This window comes from Capra hircus, chromosome 21 (genome assembly GCF_001704415.2).
Source record: "Capra hircus breed San Clemente chromosome 21, ASM170441v1, whole genome shotgun sequence".
Lineage (NCBI taxonomy): Eukaryota > Metazoa > Chordata > Mammalia > Artiodactyla > Bovidae > Capra > Capra hircus.
In genome coordinates this window covers 13093210-13099209 of record NC_030828.1, presented here as the reverse complement: position 1 = coordinate 13099209, position 6000 = coordinate 13093210, and positions in this window count along the sequence as shown.

Below are 6000 nucleotides of genomic sequence, written 5' to 3'. Positions count from 1 at the left end.
GGTACACTGAGAAAATGTCCCTCAAAAGTTAGAAAGAGAAAAACAAATATCATATATGAATACACATATGTGGAATCTAGAAAAGCGGTTTAGATGATCTTATTTGCAAAGCAGAAGTAGAGACACAGATGAAGAGAAGAAACATGAATACGGAGGGGAAGGGAGGGTGGGAGGAACTGGGAGGCCGGGGTTGACGCATATACACTATGGAGGCTACGCATAAAATAGACAGCTAATGAGAAGCCACTGAATAACACAGGGAACTCACTCAGTGCTCTGTGGTGACCTGAATGGGAAGGGAATCCGAAAAAGAGGGGCTCTGTGTTGATTCATTTTGCTGTACAGTAGAAACTCACACAACATTGTAAAGCAACCAGACTCCAGCAAAAATTGATTGAGGAAAAAGAGGCTTGAATAAGATAAAGCAACTAAAAAGCTTAACTCAATGTTTGCTCATTGGAAAGGTGCAATTAAAGAGAGTCCGGTTTTCAAATAGCGACATGAATTCCACCCTTTTTATTTTCTGGGACAATCCATCGTGGAGGTTGCATTGTTGCTGTGATTCCTGTGTTTGCTCAGCAAACATGCGTCAAGACCTTCTTTGGGATGAGCGTTGTGCTGGGTGCCAGGCTACAAAGATGATGCCTGGGTCCTTGTCACGGGACATCTTAGCAATTTTAATATGATGCGAATTAAGTTATATGTTTATGGCTATAGGTTTCTGAAGCACAGTTAATCTTACCATTTTTGGCTAACTGGGGAAGGCCCTGAATGACAGCATACTTCAGAATAATCAGTCTCATATAAGTGCCGATTTGAATTAAATGGAACTTAATCTTGCTTAAATACATACTGTGGTTGAAACTAGGTTAACAAGTGTTATCTAATAAAGAGATCCTTGGTGAGAACCAGTTAAGAATGACTATAATTAGTGATTGTTTATCATTGTCAGTTTAAATCCTTGGGTATTCCTAAAGTGCTTTAGAAGTGCTTAAGACGTGTCTGCCCTCTTAAGAGGCTTTAAAAACATTTTCTCTACAACCTTGTTGACACAGTTAATTAACAGTTAGAACAATAGACACAAATGCTTTCTTCTCAGGTTGTACTGGGGTAAAGCTTAAAGTACGATTATTTAAAAAATTCTGGTATGTGAAAGGTAGGTGGATGAGGGCTGGACAGCGTTTTAGCTCTGGTTAGTAACGGGCTGATGAAAACGTAAAAGTCCAAGCTTCTCCTCCATTCTTACTTTGGTTCTGCCTAATGGGTTTGTTCAAAATGTTTCAAATTTCTCGATTTTTTTTTAGAAACTGCTCTTACTTGTAATATCTCTGACAAGGTACTCTCAATCCTGAAATGAGGCATTAACTAGGGAGCTATTTTACTTTATTTTTTTGTGGACACTCCAGTGTTCTGGCCTGGAGAATTCCAATGGGTGGAGGAGCCTGGCAGCCTACAGACCATGGGGTCACAACGAGTCAGACACTACTGGGTGATCGACACTTTCTGTTCTTTCAGGCTTGTGCATGACAATTTGTTGGGGTACAGGGAAGGCAGGAAAAAAGGAGAAAAGGGGGGATTTTAAACGGCTGGGGGTGTGTGTGCCCAGAAGTGTGGCTCTGGGGGTCTTCTGGTAACCTCCCTGTTCCTCCAGGCAGGATTTCATGATGGCCTCTTTCCTGGACATGAGTCAGGAGTGCAGGGATTGGAGTGGGCCCGCCAGGCCCCTTTGTCACTTGGCTGCCAACATATTCGGAGCTTTTGCCTGGCCCCCTGGGGAGAGGGAGCTTGGCCACAGCTGGGGTCGCTCTGTCAGCAGGGCTGTGGGGAGAAGGAAGCCCTTCTGAAGGCTGGGGGGAACACCAGCGTCTAACAATGCGAACATAACCCTCATATAAGAAGGAAAGAAAGAAAGGCAGGAAGGGAGAAAGAAAGGCAGGAAGGGAGAAACGAATGAACAAACGAACGGGCAGAAGGAAGAAAGAAAAGAAAACGCTCAGTTCTTAGAGTGGATTTGGATTCACTCTGGCTTTCCTTGTTGCTGAATGCACCCAACGGTTGGTAGAGTGGATTTGGATTCACTCTGGCTTTCCTTGTCACTGAATGCACCCAACGGTTGGGAGAGAGGGTTGCTTGGTCCATGGTCCTCAGGTGTGGTCCCTGGACCCACAGCATTGGCATCTGTGAACTTGACCCAAATGTGAATTATTGGGCCTCTCCCCAGACCTACTGCAGCAGACGCCCTGGGGCTGAGGCCCAGTGATTTGTGTTACCAAGCCTCCAGGTGATGTCGATATAGCCAAAGTTTGTAAATCCCTGGCTTAGAAAAGTGCTAACATCTGGCCTTGAGGATTTCTTTGTTACACACTAAAAGAGGGATTTTAGACTTAGCATCTCTGAGTCCTCATCTACACGGTGGAGGTGATACTGAGCATCCCTTTATTCAACAAATAAGGATTGCATCCCTAATGAGCCAGGACAGTGGACAGGAAAACCAGAAAGGACTTGAGATCAGAGAGCTTAAAGCCTGGTGGGGAAAACAGATGTTGAGTGAATCATCACAAAATAGAAGTATATTGACCAACTGCAGTGAGCACTCTGGAGGAGAGCCACAGGCTCTGAGAGTTTGGAGCAGGGACACCTGACCTAGTTTGGGGGCTTGGAGAAGCTTCCTCAAGACAGTGACATTTGAGCTGTCAGCTGAAGGAGGAGAAGGTTGAGAAGGTGTCGGAGGAAGGGAGTGTGGGGGTCCAGGCAGGAGGAAAAATGGGTGAAGCCCATGAGCAGGTGGGGTGGGCACCATCTGGCTAAGGAGACGTAGTTCCCAAATTTGTCTGCACCCTGAAATCACCTAGCGAGCCTCAAAAAGTACTGATGCCCGGGTTACACATATAGAGGCCGTGATTCAGTTAAATATTAAACAAGTCCAGTGACTCTAACATGGGACGCGTCTGAGAAGCACTGGACTGAAAGGTGAGACTGTAGAGAGCCCGGAAGAGGAGAGACGTGGGGAGAAGGTAAGGGGCCGGGTAAAGATGCCGGTCTTTCTCTTAAGTGCACAAAGTGCCCTGCAGGGCTGCGGCAGTGCGGGGGGGGGGGGGGAGGGGGAGGGGGGGAGGGGGGGCCTGGGGGGGGAGGTGAGGGTGGGGGTGGGGGACGGTGACCTGAGAAGATCTGTGCTTGGAGAAGATGACTCTGGTGGCACTAGGGAGAAAATGAATTCGGGGGAGGTGGAGGAGATAGAGATGAGATGATCTACCCGCCTCAGTGCAGAGGACAAGGAGGTGGGGGATTCATGTGTGCGTGCTGAGTTGCTCCACTCATGTCTGCCTCTTTGCAACCTCATGGACTGTAGCCCGCCAGGCTCTCCTGTGGGATTCTCCAGGCAAGAATACTGCAGTGGGTAGCCATGCCGTCCTCCAGGGGATCTTCCCGACCCAGGGACTGAAGTCTTTTATGTCTCCTGTATTGGCAGCCCAGTTCTTTACCACTAGCACCACCTGGGGAGCCTGAGGAATTCATAAAGGACCTTATTTCTGGCTTGCAGATGTTCAGAGGCTGGCAGAGGACCAGTTTCGGGGGAAATCGTGAGTTCGGCTTTGGATATATTGAGTTCAATGCCATATGTGGTGACTTGGACAAGTAAGGGACTTGTGTGTCTTGTGTAACAAGGAGACAGGGGCTGGAGCGGTGGCTCAGAGGCGCTTTGAAGAGTTTAAGCTCTGCGCCTTTCCTCTCTGTGCTCAAGGTTGTGGCTCTGTGGTCCTGGGTGGTGGCTGTCCCTCAGGCTGCCTGTCGCCATTGCAGGCCAGAAGCAGGAAGCAGCAGGAAGGGGGCCGCGAGGGAGTGTTGGTCACAGGAACCTGGGTCAGGAGTATGCACACTTTTCCCCAGCTCCTCCCCTGTGCCCTTCAGGCCGTGACTGTGTACCCCGGCTGCCCCAGGGGGAAGGCAGTCTGGGGCAGCACACTGCACCCCAGATGAAACGAAGGATCTGGTCATAGGGATAAAGGGGAACGGACAGTGGGTGCCTGGCATAGTGCATACCCTTGAGATGCTTTTGACAGGCAGGGAGAGATGCTGGGCAGGTTGCTGAGAGGGAGTGAGGGGTGAGCATTTCATGGGCGTGATCGTAGCAGTGGCATTACAATCCTTTCCAGTGAAAAGGAGAACCTTTCCTTTGTGACTCCTGCTGTTATCTCAGTGATCAGTGTCCAAGTGAAAGAAATTAGTAATCTTGATCTAAGTCTTTCTCCTAAGTAGTTTTGAGAATCATGTGATCCTTTGGCTTATAAATGCCTGGTCAGCTGACAGGACAACTTGAGTCTTATAATAGAGGCTGTCATCAAAATAAATGCCTGGGTGGCAGGACCCTCCCTGCTGGTCCAGGGGTTAGGAATTCCTCTCCAATGTAGGGGACACGAGTTCGATCCCTGGTCTGGGAAGATTCATATGCCCCCAGGCGACTAAGCCCCAGTGCCACAGCTCCTGGGCCCACAGCTCCTGGGCCCACAGCTTCAGTGCCTCCGTGTGGCAGCTGCTGAAGCCTGTGTGCTCTGGAACCTGTTCTCTGCAACAAGAGAAGCCACCACAATGAGAAGCCCACAGAGGGCCGCGAAGCCCCACTCGCTGCAGCTGGAGAAAGCCCCTGTGTATCAGGGAAGACTCAGTGCAGCCAAAAAAAAACAAAAAAATGGGTGGGTGTCTACTAGGTGGGGTACCGCACTAAATGCTTGAGTACTGTTGGCCTGTGAAAGTGTGTGTGTGTGTATGCGTGCATACACATGCATGCTCACCTCTGGGTATGTGTAGCTAACTGTGAAAAATGGCCCCCATTCTGGTACACCTGTAGGTGATATGACTTTGCTGGTCTTCTCATCAAGGCAAGCGATCTATTTCTCCACCTCTTGAGTCTGGCCTTGGCTGTGTGACATTATCAAATGTGATGTAGGTAACGTAGCTTATAAAACTTCTTTTTAAAATTGAATTATAATTGATCTACAATATTCTATTGATTTCATTACAGAGCTTCTGTGTGTTGAGGCTTGCCCTCTTGTTGAAGAACCCTGGGTCACGGCCACATGAATGGGTGCAGGCTAGCTTGTTGGGTGTCAAGGTTGCTCCTGCCATCCCAGCTGATACTGTGCCAACACCAGACCCAGAAGCCAAGACCATCCTAGGCCGCCCAGTCCTGGCTGAGCCAGCCCAGCCCAGAAGAATCACCCAGTCTACCCACAGAATCGTGGGAAACAACAAGTACTGCTTTAGCAGCTAAGCTGGGTTTCTGGGGTAGCTTGTTACACAGCAAAAGCTAGGTGACACGTGTGTAGCTCGTGTGAATTTTTTCTGGCATTGTGTTGTGTTTTGTTTTGGGGAGGTAGTATTGAGTAGAAGCTCTGAATATGGGTTTTGGGGTTGAAAATGGCTTACACACTTCCTAGCTGTGAGATTTGTTAGTGCTGTGCCCCAGTTTTCCTTGAGTGTTAGATGGGAAAATAAGAGACTTTGTAGTGCTGCTGTGAGGATTAAGGGAGGGGGCTGACGGTCCTCCATGCTGTATCCGGCCTGTGTTCGACTCTCAGTAATGTTCCTTACCCTTGGGACTGTTATCTGTGTTAGAGGCGGTGTTGGTTTTTGCTGCCCCATAGACACTTAACAGGGCTTTCCAAATGGCGCAGTTGTTAAGAATCTGCCTACCAACATGGGAGACGTAGGAGACACGGGTTTGATCCCTAGGTCTGGAAGATCCCCTGGAGGAGGAGATGGCAACTCACCCCAGTATTCTTGCTTGGAAAATTTCATGGACAGCGGAGTCTGATGGGCTACAGTCCATGGAATTAAAAAGAGTCAGACATGACTGAGCAACTAACACACACACAGACACTCATGAGAGTAGGACTTTGTTGTGACTCAGAGCTGGGTCTAGGTCAGACTCTGCTGGGCTCCTCTCAGAGGCTCACAGTTTATTTTGGGGAAATAGGATTTAATCACGGTAATGAACAT